General features: G+C 44.0%; 1 pseudogene; it reads left to right on the top strand.

Moving 5' to 3' along the window:
• Nucleotides 1–24751: 24751 nt before the first annotated feature.
• LOC140556675 (U1 spliceosomal RNA) lies at nt 24752–24880 on the top strand (annotated as a pseudogene).
• Nucleotides 24881–26751: the final 1871 nt, after the last annotated feature.

Raw genomic sequence — 26751 nt, 5'->3', positions numbered from 1 at the left:
TCTCCTTGCCTTTTGTTTCTGTTCCTGGCGCGAGACGGAGAAGGAGCATTATCACTTCCCTTCCCTTTTGCGACACCTTCAGCTTTGCTTTCTGAAAGGCTTTTAGTCTAATTCGGTCTTTCCAACTACACCACTTACACCCTTAAAATAAACGGCTGTCGGTACGGTGATCAGGAATCAAACACATTCGCTGATTTTTAACGTTAGGTTACTCAGGACCCCCCTGGCGAGACACTGCCTCCATGTCATTAGCTCGCAATGTGCTAAAGAGGAGAGAACACCTTTAAATAACATGGATAAACGCTGCTGCGCTGCCGCCCACGCAAATACCAATCAAGCTCTACAACTAATTACCCTGACCTCTAAAAAAATAAATAAACAAACAAACAAACCAACCAACAAATGTCCACATTGTCTCATTGTTGTTGTTGAGTTCCTCAGCTTGGAATATACTGTGACCTCTTCTTATACCAGGGGGCACAACAAAGTGATGATTGACAGCAGGGAAAGAGTGAGACAGGTGAGGAAGTGAGAACATCCCATGACGTTATCGGTTTCTGAGATGCTACCACCCTTCACCTGGTACCTTATAATCATCCGGTCAAATCGCCTCCATTGCCCATAATGATGGTTCTGCACTCTGATACAACTGACTGGTGTGCTTGCTCAATTATATGTGCGGCAAATCCTGTCACATGCTGTCCTGGGCAAGTTCATACCAGACCAGGGGTGGTCATAATATTCTGATATGACTGTGACAGGGGGCGGAGTGATGGGACCTCATAGAGCTTCCTTAGTGAAGGTGTATTGAGAATGTACTTCTCGCATAGACAAGAACACTAGAATATTCTTCCCGGAAGGTGTTGCTATCCTGTTGGAACGGTGTGCAGATAGTTGGCTGAAAAATGGCTAAAGCCAGTTGGCTAGGGTTAGCTTATAGTCTAGCATGGCTAACCACTCAGCATTCATTTCTTCACCCTCCACTTTTGACTCCCTCTTTCCTGGATCAGGCCTCAGGCTAAGCCATCATCATGAAGCCAGGTTCCCACAGCAACCTGTTTTCCAATATCTATTAGGGTCTGGCTGTGATGTGTTGCTTTCCAGTGTTACTGGTGCACAATCGTCTCAGAAAACGAACTAAAGGTTTTATCACATTACCAGCTTTGATTGGGGCTAGAACTAGGACTTTTTCTAGTTGGGTTTAGTTTTGGGGACATAAATATAATCTATATATAATCAACACATAATACTTCAATACATAACCCGCCCAAGACAAGAGCTTTTAGCATCTGGTCTTGATGCTAGACTTAGCATCCATAGCCAGTCATAGCCAAAGAACGTCAAGGTCAACCCTTAAGTTTACTCTTTGGAAGGCAATTAATTACCCAGCACACTCATTAGTACTTTCCACCTATCACATGTAATGCTCCTAAAACTGGGAGGGTGAGGACTGACACATGCCATCTCCAACATATGCGGGAACCAGCCATCGACTCTTTGCATCGCCACCTGGACACTAACAAGCTCAGAGGAAGTGCCGGGTACCCATCTCTGATGCACCACCCAGCATCACACTAAAGTGAAGTGGGGGGAGAGAGAGAGAGAGAGAGAGAGAGAGACATCTAACCACCTGGAGAGAGTGAGGCCAATTGTGCTCTCCTGGGCTCCGGCTGCTGATGGCAGGCAGCGTGACCTGGGATCCGAACCAGCTTTAAGAAGAACACCGTTAAGAAGAACTAACAGATGAGACCAAGCTCAACTTGTATTGGGTCAAGCTAGAGGGGTGGATAGAGGGGTATAAAACCAACCCAGCACTGGGCTGTGTGGCAGTAGAGTGTGGTTTTTTTGGAGTGAAGAAGCTCTATCCAGTACATTTTGGATGAGTTTGAGTGGTGTGCTAAAAATAAAGGTGCTACAAAAGGTTCTTTGAGTGATGCCATAGAAGAACCAACACGTCATTGAGACGTGTGAATGTGAGGAACCTTGAAAAGACCTAAAAAATGTTCTCTTGATGCCAAGGTTCTTTATTTCTTTGTTTAATGGTCACATGGTTCTTTAAGGAACCAAAAGTGGCTCTTCTACTGCATCGCTCAAAGAACCTTTTGTGGTATCTTTATTTTTTAGAATGTAGGTGACTTATGTAGGCCCTGAAGTCCACAGGATTTCGTTCAGCTTAAAGCACCAACTGGATCCATTCTGAGCGCTGAATGAAAAGTGGTGTGCAAGCCTAAACATGCAGTTAGTGGGCAATGAAGTGAGATACTGGAAGCATGGCTGATTAGATTACACTTGATTTACTAAAGTTTGAGCAATTAGTGGCAGCCAATGTTGTGTGGAATTTTCTCTGCCTTTTAAAAGCAGGTGTAAATTAGTGGCAATGTTTCAAATATGTGTTGTTGGAAGACTTCCATTAACAACGACAGCAGACAGATGCCTTGGACATGTGCTGAAAGATTATTTACCAACAGTTTAACAATATTTCAGCTGTGTTTTCAGAATTACACCCCTGTAGCATATTTTGGAGGGAAGGTACTTTTACATTTACATTTAACATTGAAGGTGTTTAGCAGATGCTCTTCTCCAAGGCGACTTAACAAGAGTTCTTCACTGTTTATTCAGAAAATACCCCTAGCTAGTTTATATCAGCTAGGATCTGAAAGATCCCTCTAAGCTTAGATGCTACTAAATAGAAAACCCAGTGTGGAGACCATAATACTCCACACTACGCTCTGCCCAAGTATTCTGGGAAGAGGAGGGTCTCCAATGGGGGTTTGAAGACAGCGAGCGTTGGACTCTGCTGTTTGGACACCCAGGAGAAGTTCGTTCCTCCATTTCGGTGCAGGACAGAAAAAAGCCTGGACGCTTGTCTTCCGTGGATCTTAAGGGATAATGGGTCGAGTCGAGCCATACTTAAAGCTGGAAGGGCTCTTGGTGCGGATCGGCTTTTGACCATTGCCATCAAATACAGAGGGGCAGGTCCATTCCTGGCTTTGTAGGCCAGCGTCAGGGCTTTGAATCTGATGAGGGCAGCAGCTATGGGAAGCCACTAGAGGAGTTGCATGGCTAAACATGGAAAGCACAGGCCTTCAACTGGATTTGTGAGTAACACACTGTACCAAAGGTTCACTTATTAAGACTAGTGTCTGAGTCTCTATCTCGGTGGCTCCATTATGAAGCAGCCTTATGCAAGAATTGGTATTTTGTTGCTCCTTGTAAAGAAGCATGTGGGCTGAGGCAGTAGAGTAATATGGGATTTTACACCAATATGACTCAGGTTAAGCAGCACTAAGCAGTTCCAGTGAGCGTGGTCTTGCTCACTGAGCCCAGAGTAACAACAACAGAGGTGCAGTCCTCCCTTTTACGGTCAGTGAAGCATGTTCTTGTGTACAGTGCAGTACTTACAGATCCAGATAAAGGCCCGTGCTTTCATTTATGACTAAGGCATCGGAGCTTTGCATCCGGCAGCATACATGACACTGACATCACCCCACATCCTGCAAAGGTCTCACCTTCTCTGCATCGTAATAACAATAACACAGCACTATATAATTGACAAGAGCAGTTCCTCCCTGATAATGAAACACATTATCGCACCAGCTGTCATGTTAGCGCTTGTGTGAAGTATTGGTAAAACACACACATACACACTCGCTCACACACACAAGCACTGAATGCTACTCTTGCCTAGATGAAGCTTGGCCCCCCTCTCTTTTGGATCTCCTGTCATGTGCCCATGCAGAAAGCAGTACTCTGCTCTGTTAATTACACTGTACTTGTCAACCTTAGGACCTCAAAAACAGGGGGCCTCTTTCGCTAGAGAAAGAAAAACAGGCTTCTGAGACAATGGGCCTTTTTTCCCTCTCTGGTAGTGTAGGAGCCATCATCGAAAGGTTACATTTACATTTAGAAGACACTTCTATCCAGAACGACCTACAAAGGATTCAAACAGCAGGAGCCGAAGAGGTACTAATAGCCTGGAGAAGGCACTGGACACTCCACATCACGGCACATGGAGGCCAGGAGAGACTTAAAGGCTAAAAAACAAATGCTTGGACAACCTGAGGAGAGAGAAGGGCAGTGAGCAAGTGCTAAGCTAAAAGCTAACGTGACAGCTACATTGTAACCAGCTGCAGTCTCTGCAGCTAACTATCCGTACACCATGCCAAAATGACACAAAAATGCAAAAAACAGTTAGGCAAGGCTAGGCTATGCAGCTGTGGGCTATCACACGGCTATAAACTAGCCAATTAACACTTCAGATAAAATCACAAAGTTGTAGCTTCAGCGGTTTAATGTGCTTTCATTACGGCCTGAGGGTCACAAGTTCAAATCCTGAGCCATTATGCTTTGCCATCAGCAGCCAGAGACTGAGAGAGCACAATTGGCATGCTCTCCCCGGCTCATCACTCTTAAGCGATGTTGGCCGGCACAGGCTGATACAGAGCTGGGGACCCAATGCTTTCCAAAGAGCGTGTCGGCTGACCGGCAATGCTGCATAGGCAGCAGTTTAAAAAGAGGCGGAGTCTGCTGCATAGGCAGCACTATATTGGGAAAAAAGCTAAATTTTATGGAAAAAAATCAAATAACAGGGTGGTAAATAGGCTTGTTAAACCACACCTAGGCTTTTATTTTTTGCACCCTATCCAAAGTCACACACTTACTATTTATACATCAAACTACAACTTAAATAATCAATAAATGCATTCCATAGCATCATTATCTGACCATTATCTGACCATTTCCTAAGCAGTCTGTGCAGAGAATTCTTCAGAGTTTCAGACATTTGTTGGTACAGTAAGCCTGTTAAAGAGGTTTTTACTAAACCAGACAGCCTTGCATAGCAATGATGTTTAGCTTACAGCCTGCTGACTTTTGCTACTTAGTCAGCTATTTAGCTATTTAAATTTGTTAGGTGGTTAACTGGGTGGGGAAAGTGGACAGTCCAAGCTCTGAAGAGAATCAGAAAATATACTGACATAATTTCAATGACACAACTGACAAACAAGGATAACTTGATGAAATAAAAATGTAAAACTAAATGCATTGACTTCATTAAGCCCTTAATACATAAGCAGGCAAGCTCCTAGTTTAATAATCTTTTCATGAGATCAGTACTGAACTCATACTAACCATAAAATTCCAATGTAATCTGAGAAATTGAAAATTGCGTCTGAGAAATTCCCCATGTGTCTCAAGTTAGAAGTAGACTGTCAGAGCCACAATCTACACTTTCAATCAAACAAAATCACATTTGTGTACTAATATTTGAGAGCATTGGTGAAATATGATCATGGTGAAATAACCTCGACTACAAATCACAGCTTTCATGTCTCGGCAGGCTCTCCACTAGACTTTCACATTGCTGTTGGAACTTTATGCCATTCATAGTCTGCAAATTCAGGTAACTCGGCTTTGTTTGATGAAACACCTGGAATAAAACGGCTGCCGTACACGTAGAGATGCAAATTTTAGAAAAGGAATTAAGTGTCTTTAAATTTTTTCCAGAGTGGTATGTAGTTACCAGGTCTAAACTGGGTCTTGGATGGTGGTCTTGAAGGCAGTCCTACCTGAGAGACGAGAGCTCTGGCACAGCTAGATCTAGTTAAATAAATAAAAGAATGAATTACATGAAGTGTTTTTAAGGTTAAGGGGTGAAGACTTAAAAGAAATGATGCAGTGATTTGCAGATGAAGTGTGAATTGGTACAGTAAGTTGTTAACCTAGAAGTGAGTCTTCAACCTGTGATGGAAGGCACTGAGAGACCTTTATATGAAGAAAAATATATATGTATTATTTTTTAAATGCCCACAAATAGCATTACTATGGGAACCCTATCGTACGCTTTGTTGGTAGTTTTTCCATTTATAGCGAAGGCAGGGTTATTCTGAGCCTATTTATGCATAGCCTGGCATACACATGGCAAGCACTTTACTTAGCTAATAGCTAAATAGCTAAAACCTGGATAAAGAAAATAAAATAAAAATCTATAATTCTTGGTTTGTCCATAGGCTCTGCCTAGCTCTGGGCCTTCTAAATTATTCTGCGTTTTGCCCCAGTTCTGACGCCCCAATGCAATTTTAATATTTTATGGAATACCATGAAGTAGAATACTTGAAAAGTCTATAAAATTCCAAGAAAGATTTGGAAAATATTTTCAAATATTCAAGGGTTTTCTAGACATTTTCAAAAATATCTAAAATTGCTATTTACAGCCCTTTCAGCAGGCATATGCCCAGACAGCTGTGTCTACTATGCCAAGGGCCCCATGCCGGCAGTACTAGGGCAAGCAGAGGGAGACATGCAGGCGACTGGGGCTTTCAGTGCCAGCCTGGGAGAGCACAGTTCACAGAGATGGAGGCCAAGACTCCACTCAAACACATGAAGTCCTTCAGAAGCCCCGGAGCCAAAAGCTATACCAGTGAGGAGCACATGGAGTGTAGAGCGAGCAAGTGAGCTTCGTCTTGGATGAAAACTGGGTGAATTCTCTCTTGGATGGGAGCATAAAAGGAGTTTGGTGGCATCTGCTCAGCCCAGGCTTCGTGGAACTCCTCAGGCGAGTGCATATATGCACTGATTTCAGGGCTGCTGGCTGGCTTCTGCCGAGCGGTGCCAGGCAGGCGGCTTCATGGCCAGTTTGGAGTCAAACTCAAGAAAGGACCCCCTCAGCCAAAGCATTTCTGTCTGATCCTCATGCTTCTGAGAGTCCATTTTTATACTGTGATCCAATTCAAGTCAAGTTTTATGCAACACCTATAGTATTACTGTAACAATGGACCCAAATGAGCTTTCCAGAAATGTAGGTCCAGCCACCTAATGAGTGTCGGAACAGGTGACAGTGCCAGGAAAAATGGAAATGGGACTGGGTCAATAGAAAAAACTACATAGCAGCATTAAGAAGATGAACACAGAGAGGAACCCAGACTCAAGGAAAACTCTAAACCCAAAAAGCGTGTGTAGGAGTACTGGCAACGTTCTGCTGAATTTACTTAAAAAGATCATGCATCAAGGCCCAACAGCCTCTGGCTTTTTCTTCATCTGACAGCAGGAAAGACCGAAGCCCATGAGATCTCTAGTATGTTTAATAAGATAATAAAGAAGTCTTGCCTCTCCTACATTTTGGATTATGCTAAAAACCATTCAGAATTTGTTCAGAACTTATTGGTCTGCTAAATATACATAGAAAATACACACATTTAACCAGACTGGACAACCCTGGTCATTTAAGGACCCTTCATCCTTTCGCAAGTGACCTGCTGTGATCTCTCAGTAAGTAAACCCTAACCACTACTTATTTATTGAATGAATTAAGTTAACATAACTTAAATAACCACAGATAGTTTGGATACATTAAGCTGATTATGTCAAACAAACTCACAAATGAATGTAATCTCAAGTGTAAAGTTAACCTTTCCCATTGGCTCCTCCTGACACTATCCATTGGGGGAGGTGGTGGTTCAGCGGTTAGAGCTCTGGGCATCTATTAGAGCATCTATTGATGACAGGGTTGTGGGTTTGATACCCAGACTCGGCAAGCTGCCACTGTTGGGCCCTTGAGCAATGCCTTTTACCCTCTCTTGCTCCACAGGTGCCAGGGCAATGGCCGCCCACAGCACTGTCCACTGTGTGTGTGTGTTTACTGCACGGATAGGTTAAAGGCAGAAGCCAAATTTGGTGAATATGGTTGTCTTGTCTATTTGCATACTGCCACATCCCCAACATTATTGTGTAGTCATTCCCCCCGGGCTACCCCCTCTATGGGGTCATTTTGGTGTATCTGCCTGGCCTAAAGGCTGCAAGAGCAAGTAGAGCTGTTAAGTGCGACTTTATGTTGACGAAATGCTACAGCGTCCACTAACGCAGAATTAGGAGTTTGTGAAGAAGGTGATTTGTTAATATGGAGGTTGTTAAAATTCAAGGTCATTGTGCTCTGAGGGGAGCGGTTTAATGTGCTGCCACTATGGCATGGGGTGCCATCAGCAGCCGGAGTCTGAGAGAGCACAATTGGTGCGCTCTCTCCGGGTAGGTAGATGGCGCTCTCTCCCTTCACCACTCTAAAGCAATGTTGGCAGTTAGTGTTGGATCTGGGGACCCGGCGCTTTCCTCTGAGCATGTCGGCTGCCCAACAGTGCTGCATTGGTGGCAGTTTGGAAAGAGGCGGTGTCTGGCTTGGGATGTATCAGAGGCTACAAGTCCTTACCCTCCTAGAGTCTGAAGCATTTCCTTTGCTAGGGGGAGCTACGGACGGGTGGGTTAATCGGCATTAGAGTTTTATTAATACATTTTTATTAAAACTTCTTACAAAAAATCTTACATCAAAGCAGCTATTCTTAAATCCAAGGATGTGAAATTGTGGTCCTGGAGGGTTGGATTCCTGGACAGTTTGGTGCTTTTCTTGCTCAAGCACACCTGATTCAACTCACCTGGTTGATTGCAAGGTTAATCAGGTTAGAGGAGGGAAATCTTCAGCCCCCGTTGCAAACCCATGCCTGAACCACCGTTATTGTAGCAGCTCTGATCTATCAAGCAGGACAGCTGAGAGGATTATTGGAATCTCTCTCCTCTCCGTCATGGACATTAACACTGCCTGCTGCATCCGCAAAGCAACCAGCATTGTGGATGACTCCACCCACCCTTCACACAGACTGTTTTCCCTCCTGCCATCAGGAAGAAGGTACCGCAGCATCCGGTCCAACACGACCAGACTCTGCAACAGCTTCTTCCCCCAAGCCATCAGACTTCTCAACTCCAGAGACTGAACTGATGTTTTTTTCTGTTCCATGCGCGCGCACACACACACACACACACACACACACACACACACACACACACACACACTCTCTCTCTCTCTTTATCTCTCTCTCTCATTCACCAACAATTTACCCCAGATAATATGGGAAGCATTTGCACTAATAACTTTACTACCTTACTGGACTCAATATTTATTGCACACTGCATAATTTGCACACTACCCCTAATTATTTATTATTCTCTGTCTGTACTGTGTTGTGTTGTCTGTCTGCACTTGTACTGTGTCACACTTGTGTCTTGTATGCACTGTCTATGTTGCACCATGGTCCTGGAGAAAGGTTGTTTCGTTTCACTGTGTACTCTGTATGTAGTTGAAATGACAATAAAACCCACTTGACTTGACTTGACACTTGACTATCCTCAGAAAAATCCCTGAATAGTGATAATGTCTTCAAGCCAGGCAGTGAATCCAGTTTGTGGTGTGGGATTTTCCAATTACTGGTAGGTGTGAGAGAGTGGTAACATCAGGTTAACGGATAACGGATAACTGAACATCAGTTGATTCAAATCCAGGACTGGAGACTATTTTGGAGGTTCGCAGTGTGACGACCCCTGGCATAGCTGTTCATTGGAGTTACAGCTGTATGGAAATCTAGTCCTCCTTCTCAGCAACAGAAAACAAGAGTTTGTGTCCAAGACACTGTAGGCAAAAATAGATAGATATACACTCTCCCACCAAGAAATCCTTCACATGCACACTGCCTCCTCAATCTGAGACAGAGGTGCAATTATGTTCGGTTGTGAGTGACTTAGTGACAGCTCGTCTGGTCTACGGCAGTCTGGATTTCGGTGCGGTGTGTGACAAGGACCATGTGACTACTGCGCCATTGTCAACCACAGCTGTCTGTCTGTTTGTCAGGAGCATCCCTGCATTGCTACACTGACACACTCTGCATACATCCAGGCGAGCCTCCTCATGCAGCTGAACATGAAACACATCTAGTTCAGCTTGCAAACTTTTCCCGAGAATGTGTGCCATGTATTGACCCATTTTTTCGGGGAGACCAAATGTCCCTAGGAAAGAAGACATGAGCATTTTGACATTTGACAGGAAGGACCACAATAAAGGTAAGCTTAGGCTGCAGCTGATCTTTGGTTGACTTAGGCCACCCAACTCCAGCCCAATGTTCTGTGAGCTCTCCCCCCTTACAGTCTTACAGTCTCCTCCTATAGTGGTGTTATGAAATTTCAATCTCATGTCTTATAAATACCATTTCTGCCTTGTTTACATGTCCATGACAGTCTCCATGGCCCTCCACCACCACTACCCCCCTCCCATTGACTCTGTTAGCTTTCACCCCCGCCTCCACTTATCAGAGAGGGTCAGTCTGGCTTCCTACCACAAGCAGAAGCCACCTGGACTCCAGCTCAAACTTCTCTTTTCTGTCCACTCTCTTACAGTCTCCTCCCATATCATCATATCACGGCGGTCCAGTGAAAAGCATGTATCTCCATTTTTGTTCATTTTTGTTTTAGTTCGAACCCTGTTGCTGCTTCTGTACACTGTTTACATCATTCTGGATCAATGGACCAGATGTACAGTACTTGTGTAGTTGCTAAGGAGTGACTTACAAAGTCATTACAGGAGAGTCTACGGCAGTCGACGAGCATGCAATCTCAGGCGATGATTTTTTTAAAGATATCTATATAATTCATCCTATGTTGCAATACTAAAGAACGGATTCATTTACCAGGGAGTGGTGGGGATGCGTAGTCATGGTTAGATGCTAAAGTTACACCCGCATCTTCATCTGTTAGCATCTGTTCCAAGCCGTGTTGGTGCTTTTGAATACACATTTTCTAATCTTGGGGTTTTTTTTTGACCATTCTGTTTATTGGAAAATCAGAAAATAGAGGGCTTAAACAGGAGCAGGATATATGCATAGATTACATTCCCATCAATTACCCAGATAATCCACAGCACCACCTACATTTACATTTAAGGCATTTAGCAGACGCTCTTCTCCAGCGACTTACAAAAGTGCTATAAAAAACCTCAGCTAGTTAAAATAGACTAAAAATTCAAAGATACCTCTAAGTTTAAACTCTACTGAACACAAGTCAGTAAGGTGACCACTCTACTATTCGCCCAAGTACTCTCAGAAGAGGAAGGTCTTCAGTCTGGGTTAGAAGACAGTAAGTGACACCCAGTTCGGTCGTTTGGACACCCAGGTCGATTCCTGGTCGATTCCTGCACTACCTCTGAGCAGGAATCTACCAAACGTCGCTCTCTGCAAAATGACAGCTGCAGACATAAGCGCTGAGTTGTGCTACCATAGTATATAATAATCGGTAAAGCTGCCTTAGTAAAAGAGAAATGTGGGAAATTTTTATATATTCTTAAAAGCCCAATATAAGAAAATGCTCCCAGCAGAGTTATAGGTAGGCTATTTGGATAGCCTAAATCACTATCAGATAATAAAGATAAAGTTACACTAACGTTACAGGCCACTTACACAAGTCATAACAGTAAGCTAAGATTGTATAATGCACCCGAGAAAACTGAATTATCATCAAAAACACATTAAAATGTGGGTCTGCTCATAAGCAAAGCATGTACTGATTGATGACTTAGCACAGCTTGTCAGGACACAGGCATTTACTCAAAAATCGGGAACATCTACCCTTCGGATAGCCTGGATCCATTTAGATCTTAGAGTATGTGCTTGGTCAGACATTAATAAAAACTCAGCTATGGCTGTTATTGTTCAGAGTTGTGGCTCTGAGGACCACAGGACAATGCCTAAAAGCTGGACTGCCCCATTTGTTTTGGTTCAACCGGTAAAAAATTGACCTCCCAATAAAAACCAAGGAAAGTAAGGACCCAGAAATGTGAAAAGGGTCCACTGTCCACTGTCTGCACACTGATCGAATGGATGCCCAGAGAACATGAATGGTCACATGATCTGCATTTTATGGGTCCAGGTGTGTTAGCGAACCCTGTAGCTGCTTCTGTACACTGTTTACATAATTCTGGATCAATGGACCAATAGAAATGCTCTGAATTACCTTGAATAAACTCTTATTTTACATCACATTTTTGCCTTTTTCTGTAAAGTTACTATTTTGGAGATACATGTTTTTTTTTGGACAGTGAAGATATGCTGATGGTCCAAACTTTGACCTGTGGCATCAGCTTTAGCTGTTAAACAAAAAGCTGTTTAGTAAAAAGAACAAAGTACATGAATGGTCATGTGATCTGTATTTTATGGGTCCAGGTGTGTAAGCGAAGCTAATACGCTTGTTAGGTTAGGTTTGGGGGTTGATGTGGCGCAACAGATAACACCGCTACCTGCCAGTGAGGTACCACACCACATGGGAGACTGGGGTTCGATTCCTGGTTTGAGTGACTGTGCTGCGCTACACCAATAAGAGTCCTTGGGCAAGACTCCTAACACTACATTGTCCCACCTCTGTAATACCAGACCAGTAACCTTGTAAGTCACTCTGGATAAGAGCGTCAGCTAAATGCCATAAATGTAAATGTCTGCAAACCCTACGCTAGACGAGGCGCCTTCAGTGTAAAGCTAATCCTGCTATTCTAGACTCAGATTAACCAGGGAGAGAGCCTGGGAACGATGTGCGGTACCTACTGTTCACTAACCACACATACCATCACAAAGGGTGAGCTGGGGTGGGGGGGCAGGTGCTCTTGGGTCCTTTTTTAATTTGGTACGTGCTCTCTGCCTACCGGAGCAGATCAGAAGGACCCTTAATTTCCTTCCCCTCTCTCTGCTAAGTGGAGAGAAGGAGGCTGCGACTTCCACTCCCGACTGGATTTGATTACGCCGTATCATTAGCGGCACTCTGCGCTGGCAGGGGGAAGAGGAAGGAAAGGGTGGCTGATGCAGATTAGCCGAGAGAGACCCCTGCTTTCGCACCTAATTTTATGCACCACTTGTGGGCCAAAGACTCGTTAGATTTAATTGTTAAGTGATTGTGGGTTCTTTTCCCACAGGTGCCCCAGTAGACCTGAACGGCGGTGCTAATTCAAGACTGAAGGAGGAAAGGAAACTGAGACAGGAGGAAAAGCCACTGTTGCGGGCTGTATGTCGTTCCATTCATCACCGTAAACACTTATGTGGCAGAAGGATCATTTGGGTTTGTTCAGGACCACCCTCAGGGTCCTCCGAAAGGGAACTTCAGTAGTCGTACAAGTGTAGGAGTTATCTTTCCATAAGGCCTTTCCATCCCCTCCGTTTCACCGGATTCTTAGGAATGACCTTTCTATAAGGCCTTTAAGGCCTTTCCATCCCCTCAATTTCACCCTCTCCATCTGCACTCTCACAGAGACCCCCATTTTCCACAGAGAATCCCACTCCAGCATATCTTTTGTTTCGTGAGCGTGTCAAACTTTCCGTGTTACGTCCCCTTTTTGTTTTTTCCACGTTCCTCTCTGTCTGTTTTCTCCTCAGGTCTGATCCTTCCATATGTATATATTATCATAAACAGAGGGCGGATGCACGGCAGGTTGATGTTCTTAAGAGGGCAACATTACCATTTCAGAGCCTATGTGTGTGTCTGTGTGTGTGTGTGTGTGTGTGTGTGTGTGTGTATGGCACGGTGGTGTGTAGGGGGAGAGGAAGCACTACAAAGAGAATATGGCAGCAGCAGGCTGCACCCAGTGCTGTCAGCTCCGATAACACCCTGCTGATGAGAGGGGGAGGGAGCAGACGCCTCCTCTTCCTCCAACAGGCCTAATTTTGACGTTTCCTCCTCACCGCAGAGGAACGCTCTTCACCCACGAATCCTGGCGTAGGTCCTTCTTTCTCCACTCTGATGCACCTGATGGAGGTGAATAGGCCCTGAGTGAAGGTGTTGAGATGGGTGAGGTGGGGAAACACTAAAATGCAGCGTTATGCTGATCCTAGCTTAAGTTTCTTTGGATGTACAGTACCAGTCAAAAGTTTGGACACACCTGGTGTCCAAGTGCTAGGGTGACCATATTTTAGTTCTTATAAAAGAGGACACTGGGGACATACGGGTATCAACCGTAGTTAGGATGTTGTGGCTGGGGTGGGGTGGGAAGGGGCTTTCAGGTAGGCCTAGGTTGTAGGACCGTGGCAGTGTGTGTGTGTGTGTGTGTGTGTGTGTGTGTGTGTGTGTGTGTGTGTGTGAGGGTGGAAATACCTCTCAAGCCATGCAGTTACAGTATGTTAATAGCCTATATGACCAAAACACTCTGGATAATGTCCGGGCCGGATTCTCTGGACATATGTGAAAACAGTGATATGGCAACAGGTAGGCTAAGTCAGAAGGCAGGTGTTGGAGTACTTCCACAACAACTGCCTTGAATGGACTCCACAAGATCTCTGAAGACACCCAGAAGACACCTGGGCACCTGGTGGGCATCCAGACAATAGCAGCAGATGTAGGTTGTGAGGTAGGGTCTTCATAGGTCACATCAGTGAGCTTTAGGTGACCATGACCCTGTTGCCTTAGATCACTTCTGGTAAGACCACTGCATACCAGAGACAACCCTTAAGACCTGCCTGACGTTTTGGAGATGTTCTGACCCAGTCGTCTAGAACATCACAGTTTGCTTCTTCTCAAGGTGTCTCAAATTCTTACGCTTCATTTCTCCAGCTTTTAACCCCAACATCACCTTCAAGAACTTCACATCAACTGACTGTTTACTTGCTACCTAACACATCCCACTCATTATTGACAGATGCCGCTGTAGATGAAGATAATCAGTGTTTCTCACTTCACTTGTCAGTGGTACTAATGTAATGGCTGATCGGCGTAAGCTGCTGGTGTCTGGGTGGACAGCTTTTTCTGCAGTGGGCCAAACATTTACAATCAAAGCTAAAAACTGACCTGTCTTTGTCTCAGGAGTGTACACTAAGTATCGGGCATATCCAATAACTGTAGGCAGTCAGTACGGAACTGGAACCGGGACCCTTTATTACATACAGTTCCAGCCGACTCGCTGTGAGAAAGCACAGGGTCTTGAGTCAGCGTGTCACATGACTGTGATCATAAATCAGTTTGACTTTTTTTAACATAATAAAGTACGAGAAATAACTTATTTTTGTCACTGAATGGTGTTAGAGCTACGGGGGTCCGATTCTGAAATTGAGAAGGGTACGATTCCTACCTACTATGTTTTAAAAGTATCTGTTTTTTGGAGCTCCATCCAGTTCTTTTTGGAAAGAGTTAGAGAGTTTGGGGTGAGGTCGGGTGGTGGTGATCATCTAAGATCCTAAGATCGCTGAGTAAAAAGCCTTTCTTCCTGGACAGTGGTCACATTATAGGCAATATAATAATAATAATATTAATAATAATAATAATCGGTCAGTAATGAAAACCAGCTCTAAAGAGTCCAATGACTAAAATGCCTTGAAATCCCTCAGAAAATGAGTGATAGTTAGCATTATGTAAATGAGGCTGTGTCTGCCACCGGCTGCTGTTCAGTAATTGTTATATCTATGTTATCCAACTTATTTGAGTGAAGCTCTCTTTTAAGTGAAGGTAGAGGCTCGACAGGGAGGAACGCTCCTGTCGTGTAATTAGGAATCCTAGCTTATGGCAGTCTGCTCCGGGAAACTGTGGAGAAAAAGACGGTTTCCTTTGAGAGGCTCAATAAACATAAATGGTCATTGAATGGTTTTAGAGCTACAGGGGTCCAGGATTCCTCTTTCTTGTCCGATTCTGAAATTTTGCATATGGCTGAGAACGGTACAATTCTACCAATTCTAGCGGTACAATTCCTACCTACTATGTATGTATATATATATATATATATATATATATATATATATATATATATATATATATATATATATATATATATATATATATAATCACACACACACACACAATTAGAATAGGTATTTTATATATATATATATATATATAGCCTGCTGCTGCCATATTCTCTTATATATAATTTGGTGCTTGGACGCCTAATTAATCCTATACATGAATCCTATATACAAACAAAAGCAGAATCAACTCTTCTTAATGCCTTTGATTTCAAAAGAAACAAAAAATGAGGTGTCCCAATACTTTTGTCCATATACGTGTAGAACATGTCTAAAATTGATATTTCATCACTGTCCTGCACTGTGATTGTTCATATTCACATCATTGATGTAATGATGATGAATGGACCAATAGAAATGCTCCCAAAATAAAACAGTTTAGGAGATACAATGTTTTTGCACAACAACCATAATATTAGAGTTAACAGTCATTCTCAATGGAAAAACACAATTACACTACTACATCTCCTCCTCTCTCAGTCTCTCCGGTGCTGATGGACCCTAAACGTTCACGCTGGTGCATGTGGTTGCTACCTGTATGAAGCTTATCCACAGTGTGTATCGTGTCACTCCTCTAACCCATCACCCATCTGAATAATGAAACACATAAGCACTGTTTCCCACAGCGTAGACTCCCGAGACACACAGATGGTGAGATTAATCAGTAATAAACCCTCTGATGAGCATTACTTCCAGAATTATTAATGAGAGCCGTACATTGGTGCATCTGCACGTCCTGATGACTAATAGCTTATTATGCATTCCCCTCAGCACTACAACGATTAAAATGTTCCGCCATTATTTTCTCACTCCATTAATTACTGCTTTTGCTGAGATATTTTCATAAAGCCAATGAAAATAATGACAGTAAGTTGCAGCGGCACATTCTGCCTCCCTGCCCCTGTAAAGCTAAAGGCTTTCAGCTGAGCTGTGGGTCACCGAGAATGTGATTGTTATTCCATAAAGCCGAGTCACTGTGCGGTTCTGTGTTATGGGGGGTTCCGACAGCACTCGCTGTGAGAGAGCACAGGGCCTCGAGTCAGTGTGTCACATGAAAAGGATAATAAATTACATGCATCAGTTTTACTTTAACATAATAAACAAGAGAAATAACATATTTTTGTCACTGAATGGTTTTAGAGCTACGAGGGGGGGGGGGGGCAATATTGGAAATATTATAAATATGAAATTGAAATATTACATATTGGCTGAGAACGGTACGATTCCTACCTACTAAGTTCTAATGAATGCATTCAGCTAGTTGCAACCATTGCTGACACAGATGTGCAAATGCACACTCACACACACTCACACACACTCACACACACTCACACACACTCACACACACTCACACACACTCACACAGCTGGTGTAGTCCCTGTATTGTCAATAGAATAGGAATAAACCTGAACCTACTGGCACCATGCTGCCTACTAATGCCAGGCATGGGCTAGAGGGGTATAAAGCCCCCCAGCATTGAGGAGCTGTGGAGCAGCGGAAGAACTGTGATCTCTGGAATGAAGGTTGGTGGTGCTCCATTGGTGGCCCGGCCGCAGAGTAAAAAGCCTTCCTCCCTGGACAGGCAGTCCTCCAAAAATAATGAAATAACCAGCTCTAAAGAGTGACTAAAATGCCTTAAAATCTCTCGGAAAATGAGTGATGTATGAAAGCCAGTAGTTAGCATTATGCAAATGAGGCCGTGTCTGCTATCGGCTGCTGTTCAGTAATTGTTATATCCATGTTATCCAACTTATTTGAGTGAAGCTCTCTTTTAAGTGAAGGTAGAGGCTCGACAGGGAGGAACGCTCCTGTCGTGTAATCAGGAATCCTAGCCCATGGCAGTCTGCTCCGGGAAACTGTGGAGAAAAAGACGGTTTCCTTTGAGAGGCTCAATAAGGAGCAAACTAGATTAAGTTAGAAAGCCAAAAAACTTCAGAGCCGGCGCAAGAACGCTAGAACGCCCAGGAAATTGATATTGATCCCCTCTGGAGCTTTGTTCCTACAGCTCAGCAAGATCTATGTCACCCCATCCCCAACTTTTTCTCCGTTACCCTTTTGGGTCCAGATCACCTGGCCACTCTTCTTCTTATCTATCACGGCTTTAGAAATCACCTCTTCTGCTCCACAACAGAAACGTGCTGATAGTATCAGGCAGTGGGGATGGATCTGACCTAACTGCCAGTAATTGGATACTCCACAATGGCAAGTGTGGCATTTCCTCCACAATGGAGCCGCTCTGTCCCCTCCTCATGCTTCTAATGAATTCATAATAAATTGGATTGTCCTACATAAACCCGGAGAATGAAATGAAATATTCAGCGACTTCATTCGAGAAATCCTCACACATTTTTTTTCCCTGCTTGCTTAAGATGAATTAATATGAAAGGCTGCTGCTGCTGCCGCTGCTGCTGGAAGGCAGCGGCAAGATTTATCAGGAATAAACAGACCCTGTTCTCCAGGCTATGAATCAGCGCTCCTTGTGATGCAGCCTTTGACCGGCTGCGAATTGTCATGCGTTTGCCTCACAAGACGACGTGAAGGAGGTAGGCTTTTGTTTGTTTATGAGGTTTTTTCCCATCCCTCTTAATACTGTCCTGACCCCCAGTTTTGTTTTCTTTACGCACTTCAATCATGGAACATTCAAGGCCACACTCCCCTGCTGTCCTTTCACTCTGAGCATTTTCCTTCCCGATGAACGCATGCCAAGTAAACAGGAACCTAATTGAGGAAATTGCCCACTTAACTCCTTATCCACCCTCTTCAGTCATATTCCAGTTCCTGAGCTTATTAACGTAGCACGGGAAGTCTTAGCTTCTCTAGACTCTAGTACTGGAGCTACGAAGCTAGTGTGGCTAAGCAATGGAAGAGTTTAGTGATCAGCCATAACATTAAAACCCCCTGCCTAATATTGCGTAGGTCCCCCGCATGCCGCCAAAACAGCTTAGACCCACTGAGGCATGTCCTCCACAAGACCTCTGACGGCCTCTGAAGTCCTGGGACATGTGAGGTGGGACCTCAGTGAGTATTAATGAGCCTTGGGTGCCCATGAGACCTGTCGCCAGTTCACTGGTAGTAGGTACTGACCACTGCAGACCAAGAAATCAAATGTCTACAGCGCTCTCCTGCCCTTAAACATGGTCAACGGGCAAAGACGAGCTCTGTGGCTGAAGTCTTTGCTTCTCTAGACTCTAGTACTGGAGCTACGAAGCTAGTGTGGCTAAGCAATGGAAGTGTATAGTGATCAGCCATAACATTAAAAACTCCTGCCTAACATTGTGTAGGTCACCCTCGTGCCGCCAAAACAGCTCCAACCCACTGAGGCATGTCCTCCACAAGACCTCTGACGGCCTCTGAAGTCCTGGGACACGTGAGGTGGGACCTTTGTGAGCATCAATGAGCCTTGGGCGCCCATGAGACCTGTCGCCAGTTCACTGGTAGTTCCTTCTTGGAGCACTTTTGGTAGGTACTGACCACTGCAGACCAGGAAATCAAATGTCTACAGTGCTCTCCTGCCCTTAAACATGGTCAACGGGCAAAGACGAGCTCTGTGGCTGAAGTCTTTGCTTCTCTAGACTCTAGTACTGGAGCTACGAAGCTAGTGTGGCTAAGCAATGGAAGAGTTTAGTGATCAGCCATAACATTAAAACCACCTGCCTAATATTGTGTAGGTCCCCCTCGGGCCGCCAAAACAGCTCCGACCCACTGGGGCATGTCCTCCACAAGACCTCTGACGGCACCAAAGACGTTACCGGCAGATCTTTCAAGTCCTGCAAGCTGTGAGGTGGGATCTTCATGAGCATTGGGCGCCCATGACCCTGTCGCGGGTTCACTGGTTGGAGCACTTTTGGTAGGTACTGACCACTGCATGTCGAGAGCACCCCACAAGACCTGCCTGAAGTTTTGGAGATGTTCTGACCCCGTCGTCTAGAACATCACAGTTGCTCAGATTCTTATTCTTCTCCATTTTTCCAGCTTTTAACACATCAGCTTCATCACATCCATAGACCGTGTCAAAATAAATGTCACTAATACAAACTGATTGTGTCTTAAGTGACTAATACAAATAATGCTGTCAAAATAATTCACTAATACAAACAGACTGTGTCAAAATAAAAGTCACTAATACAAATAAAGACTGTCAAAATGAGTCACTAATTCTAATTAACAGACTGTGTCAAAATAAAAGTCACTAATACAAATAAAGACTGTCAAAATGAGTCACTAATTCTAATTAACAGACTGTGTCAAAATAAAAGTCACTAATACAAGTGAGCAATCAGACCCTGTTAAAAGTCACTAATACAAATGAAGCTGTTTTTAAATTACTGTCTCACATTAATCTCTCTATAATTGTTTTTTTACTGAACTGAAAAATGAAGGGACAACTGATTCAGTTTTGTTATACTTAATTGCTGCTACTTTACACGTCCTTGGTTTTACATTTTGACAGGAAAATGATTTGCTTATCTTTTCTATTTGCTGGAAAGTTTATTAAAACATGCATTTTTGAATACACTTTTCATCCTTATTGTCTTCATTGTTAGTTAGAAAATGCGTAAAACAACAAGCCAACAAGCTAAATTTAAAAGCTGATAGCTTTATCAATGTTATTAGGTATTAAAGCAATTCCTAATCTGAATAATTGATTATTTGTTTCAATAATCAATAGTTCTTTTTTGATGTATATTGTTGCACCATGGGTCTGAGAGTAACGTGTGTATTTCCTGTACATATTGCAGCCCTCCAAAGTGTATGCAGCCGTCCCCTGACACTGTGTTGTAGTGAACTGACTGGCTTAATATGACTAATGTATGTTTTTGGAAGCAGTTTTTATGTTTAAAAGCAGCTTGTCTGGTTAGCTGCCGTATGTGAAACTGTACACTAATCTAACAAAGCAGTGTCTGTGTTTCTACTATGGTATGCAATTGACCAATGCAGCACCACAACCAGGCCTCGGTCTCTGTAATGAGCCGAAAACAGTTCTGCTTTTAATGACGCTTGAATAAAGCTCTGCTCGTTTTCTCTCTCTCCCGTGTTAAAGCCAGAGCTGAGCATGTAATTGTACAGGACGCCCACCTGCTGTTTGCAAATCTTTGATGTGGTACTATCCCACCTCAAACACACTAAAAATACTCAAGCCGTGAAATACTTGTAATAGAATCGTGCCCCATTCTGTGGAAATTGTCAACAGAAATGATACGGTTTACCACAGTCGGCTAGAAAGCACAAATAGGAGGCGACTCTGAGAAGGACGTGTCAGACTTATTGCTTAATCTGACCTGGTCTGTTCTGCTTTAGTGCTGTTCCTTCCTTTTTTACCTCGTCGGCCGAAAGTGCTTCGTCTGTTTGGCACCGACAACCGGCAGCGAGGGGGGAAAAAAATGCCATCTATCTCAATAACCACATCCTGTCTCACCTCAGAGGATTTCATTAGAGGCCACAATGAGTGCAGATCCACAGAGAGGCTGAGACCGGGGCTTCTAAAGCTGGATACTGGGGGACTGCAAGAACTCTCGTAGAGTTTTCTAATTCAGTGCCACAGCAGTGCCGGACAAAACCGGGGCTGGGTTTCATTGTTATTGTGTCATTCTTTAGAAAAGAGCCTGATAAGGAGAGATGCTCATGAATACCAACAGAGAGATAGACTGGTGTAGCTCTATAATAAAGTCTGCTTTTATGTGAAATGTAATTAGAAGCAATTGTATGCAGTGACCTTGTTTGTTCTACACAAAGATTACAACCTATACTATACGGACAAAAGTATTGGGACACCTGCTCGTTCACGGCTTCTTCTAAAACCGAGGGTATTACAAAGAGTTGATCCTGCTTTTCTTGGAGTAACTGTCTCTACTGCCCAGGGAAGAAGGCTTTCGACAAGATTTTGGAGGAGCACTGCTGTGAGGATTTGATTGCAATCAGCGACAAGAGCGTCAGTAAAGTCAGGATGTTGGGTTAAAATAGCCAAGAGCCGATCCATTTAAATATGCCTGGATTGGATCAGGACATCCGTTCACTGGAAGTTAGGGGCCAAAGCCATGCTAAAAAAACAGCCCCAGCACATTATCCCTCCTCTACCAAACTTTACAATTGGCACCATGCATTAGGCCAGGTAGCTTTCTACTGCGTCTGCAAAACTCTGATTAATCCGTCCAGCTTCAGAAGGTGAAGTATGCCTCATTACTCCCGAGAGGGCATTTCCACTGTTCTGGAGTTTGATGGTGATGTGCTTTTACGCCATTTAAACCAATGCTTAACATTGCGAGACTGAGAGGATAGACATTTTTAGGATAGACACAGTTGTGCCATTCTGTGAGTTTGTGTGGCCCACTGCTTACGAGCTGCTGCTCCTAGTTAATCAAGGCAGCTCTAGCATGACAGAAATTAGATTTATTAACTTGACAGTGTCACAGTGCCCCCAAAAGCCACCAATTCCACAGGCTGCGTTTGTTCATGGATTCTTGTTGCTGGTTAGCCTATTTCGTGTTAGCAATGGGTGTGCCAAATATACAAATATGCAGGGGTGTCCATGTACATGTACCACAACTAGCTAGCTAATTACTAATGAAACTGCAAGGCATAATGAAGGCATATCCTCCACAAGACCTCTGAAGGCACCAAGCCATTAGGAGCAGGTCATGTGAGTTGTGAGGTGGGACCTCCATGGGCATCACTTGAGAGCCTTGGGAGCCAGTTCACTGGTTGTTCTTCCTTGGAGCAATTATTTTTGGTAAGTACTGACCACTGCATACCAGGAACACCCCACAAGAGTCGGCCTGATGTTTTGGAGAAGTTCTGACCCAGTCGTCTAGCCATCACAGTGGCTCAGATTCTTATGCTCCTGCTTTTAACACAACAGCTTCAAGAACTAGCAGTTCACTTGCTGCCTGATATACAGGATACATCTTCATTCTATGTTTCACTCCATGTGGCTTTTTGTTGTGAGGGGTTGGATAAGGATGTTTCGGGATGTTTCGGGATCTAGAAAGATTTATATCCCCATCCTGAGCTGCTCAAGTCAGTAAACTTCTTCCACTCCTAATGGTGGCATTGTTTCACTAGCGTGTAATACAGAGGATCTCTTTTTCACATTTCCATCAACAAGCTCTCTCTCTCCCTGTTATTCTGTCTCTTTCCTCTGATCTGTCTTGTCACACTCAGGCTTTTCCCAGCCAGCTCTTCTTCACTGTTGGATTACAGATTTCCCTAGGGTTTGTTTTCCCTTCCCTTGCCACCCCCTCCATTTTGTCTTCCTCCACCCACCATCTCTGCGTTCACAATAAGCCTCTTATCCGCTGTGCCCCATTCTCCTCCACTACTATGCCGCCACCTTCATCACCACTGCCATGCAGCATGTACTAATGGGAAGTTCGATTCAGTTTACAGAACCGATTCTTTCTTTTGTACTGTCCGTTCCAGTGAATGGAACATCTGATTCAATGAGTCATTGATTCACGAGTCAAGTCAGCCCTGTTCTCCTCGGTGTACAATTAGATTTGGTTCAGCAAGCAAATGAGCTTGATGTAAGCTACGTCCGCTCTCTAATGGAGTTGGAATACCCAAAGCACAAACACTTAATGGACACAGGAAGCCATCTGCAGCCGACAGAGAGATCGTTTAAGTGAATTCAGAGGTTTTTACAATGTGGTATTCTATATGTGGGAATTTAGGAGCTTTTGTCTCTTACTGCTATGGAGAAAGTGGGTGGTGGGTTATGAGTGGCTCAGCAGTCTAATGTGCTGCCACTATGGCCCGCAGGGTTGGCGAGTTGGAATCCAGAGCCATGCCGCTTTGCCATCCGCAGCCGGAGTCTGAGTGAGCACAATTGGGTGTGCTCTCTCCAGGTGGGTAGATGGCGCTCTCTGCCCTCGTCACTTACGAGCAATGTTGGCCAGCGCAGGCCTCTGTTAGCTGGTGTGGTGAAGCTGGGGACCCGGTGCTTTTCTTTGAGCGTGTCAGCTACCCGGCGATGCTGCATTTGCGGCTGGTGGCTGGCTTCATATGAATCAAAGGAGACACGTGTAAAGTCCTTCCCCTTCTAGTGCCGCGAGCATTGCTAGTGCTAAGGGGGAATAAGGACAATAATTGGAGAATAAGGGCAATGATTTGACAGGTGTTGGGTTGTTCACACAGTTCGACAGTATACCTAAACATGACTGAGATGGTGAGGCCAACATGAACTGCAGAACTGGCAAAAAATCAGCAGTGTTCCAGAAACATATTTTCATGATATAAGTGTGACTCAGCACCGTAGTCGTCCTCCCTGTGATTTACAGAAGCAAACCGTGGACTAGCACAACATGAAGACCATTAAAATGTGTTCCAGCAGCGACGCCTTCGTAAGATAATTGGAGTCGTACACAACAACTACGTAACATCACGACAGAATGTAGGATGCAGGGGTTTTTTTTGTCACATTTTTCTTCTTTTTAGACAATTTGGACACACAAATAACGATGCAATGAATTCTACCAAGACATAAGTAAAAGCAAGGTAGACTACAAAAGACGTGATCTCAAACCTTGCAAGAGGATTCGAAGAAAGTTTACGTCACTTCAGGTAAAGCTGGGCCTGTTGCAAACTTGTTGGCAGAAACTGCTGGAAAATATATACACATATACACATAGTGCTGAACAGGCAAGGATAAGTGTTAGTGCTGTTACTGCAAGATGAATGTGTCCCCTCAAGGTTATAAATACTTTAATTTCAAAGTCAATAAACAAAAACATGTATTTTTATATTAAGATTAAAAAATGGCTCCCCCTACAGTTGTAGGGGGAATTTAACTTTTTTAATCCACTCTGAACTAACTCTGTCTCTTTACCTTCTGTGAGTAAATGGCTGCCCGCTGATCCAAGCCTGACTTGTTAGAAGACTGACCACTGGTTGACTGGTTGACCTTTATCAGCGTCAAACCAGCTACCACCCACCAGACTGACCTGGTTGACCTTTACCAGCGTCAAACCAGCTACCACCCACCAGACACCCACCCAGGGTCCCCTGCCACCTGTGTCAGACCAGCTGCACACCCTCCTGCCACTGCTACCTGTCTAATGACCATGTTAAAATCTATCTGCCTCTATTATTATTATTATTATTATTATTATTACCACCATTAACCATCATTACTCTCATTATTCTGACCATCACTACTGTGGTTATACTATATCATGATTATTATGCTTATCTGGCAGGGGTGACACCATGACCACAAAGGTGGTTTGCCTAAGGTGAGGCTCAGCCATTGCACTGTGGGTTGTGACTGCGTAATTTCTGGTAGTGGGGGACTGCGTTCGCGCTCTCCCCTGTTTCTGGGCAGTGGTGGCTCAGCAGTTAGAGCTCCGGGCTATTAAGGACAGGGTTGTGGGTTCGATACCCGGGTTCGGCAAGCCGCCATTGTTGGGCCCTTGAGCAAGGCCCTTTACCCTCTCTGCTCCCTGGGCGCTGGAGTTGGCTGCCCACCGCTCTGGGTGTGTGTGTGTGCTCACTACCCCCTAAATTCATTAGTGTGTGTTCACTACCACAGATGAAATGCAAACCTTTTTATATTATGATATTATGATTATATTAACACACCTGAGCAATATAACAGACTTTTATCAATAATTTATAAATAGTTCTGACCAGAGGAGGATGGGTCGGGTCCACCCTTGTGAGTCTTGGTTCCTCCCAAGGCTTCTTCCTCCAGCTCTGAGGGAGTTTTTCCTTGCCACTGTCACCAATGTCTTGTTGGTGTCCTGTCCCCTTATTGATTACTGATTGTTTAAAGCTGCTTTGTGACAGCGGCAGTTGTGCTATACAAATACATTTGATTTACCTGTTAATTACAGAGGTTAGCAGATAATCAATAAATCTAAGAAAATCAATGAACTACATTGGACTGTGGCCCTCAGTTTCCCAGCCGTAGAGTAATAGTGCCTTGTGAGTTACTGCACAGTCAGTGGAGATTAAACTGTAGAAGATGTTGTCTTGAAGCCTAGCAGGCAACCAGGATGTCATTGGTTCAAATCCCAGCCATCACTTTGTGTACTTATTGTAACAAGTCCCCTTCCTACAGTCCCTTCCATGGCCACTTTTGAAACGTAGGTGTGACTCAGTTCCAAGTGGTGTTTTAACATTAGTAAGGTGGTGATGACCCCAGAGGTGACCCTAGTGATGCCCTTGCTGGTCAAAATGATCAAACACCCTTATAAATACAGCAAATGAACAAACACAAATATTGTGTCGCTAAACACAAAGCTTCATCCAGTTTTAACCGATTCATTTAAAAGAGCCAGTTTAGACGGATGATTCATTCATGGCACGGCTGCTGCCTCTCCACAGGCGCTCGTGGGCAGGTGGCCCACTGATCCAGCAGAATAAAGCCTGGCAGCAGGGGGCCTCAGGACCCCTCCATTCCCTTGAGACCACGCATGACTGGTCATCAGGGCAGGACTCTGCCACGGCCACTTATCCAGGGCTGCTGTGTCAAGTGGCAAACACATCTGAGTCACAGCGTGGTTCAGCTGGGAAAGGTCGCAGGAAAGGAGAGAGAAGAGAAGAAAAGAAGGAGGAACGGGACGAAAAAAATAAACCGAGGTTTGTGCTTTTGACCCGTCAGTCTAATGGCTTTAGACTCATGCTGGTGCTGGATGGTGAGCGCACAGTCCAGTAAATAGCAGCTGTCGTGTAAATGCATGACTAAAGGATAGGCCATGCTTTGGGTCTATTCTTTTTTTTTCACGTTCGTAATTTGGCCACATCATGTTGATTTATACGCAAAGCAGTGTGGATGTGGAGGTGGATGCAACTGATAAAATAATCTCATTTTCTAAGTTAATGACCCTTGTCAATATGCATTGTGGCCGAATGACAAATTTAGTGCTTCGACTACATGCTTTCACACCTCCCTCATTAATTAATCAATTTTGAGTTTTTGAGGCTGGCAGCTTTCGACCCAATAATATTCATAACAACCTCAACGTGATAATTTCTACCACACACTGTGGAGACCGATCTTGCACAAACAGCAAATTGTCTTTCAGATTTTATGGACATTTTTTTACTTTTTGGACATAATGTGAATCTGGCAGTTGTTCTTTATATTGTGTCTTAATTTCATAATAAAGGAACCAACAGAAATGCATTCAATCAGAATGACATGACGTTACGGAAAGTTAAGAGGGTTGTATCCTTGTTG

Source organism: Salminus brasiliensis, chromosome 5 (assembly GCF_030463535.1).
Source record: "Salminus brasiliensis chromosome 5, fSalBra1.hap2, whole genome shotgun sequence".
NCBI lineage: Eukaryota > Metazoa > Chordata > Actinopteri > Characiformes > Bryconidae > Salminus > Salminus brasiliensis.
Note: the sequence above shows the minus strand (reverse complement) of the source record. Positions and strands in the feature narration are given on the sequence as shown.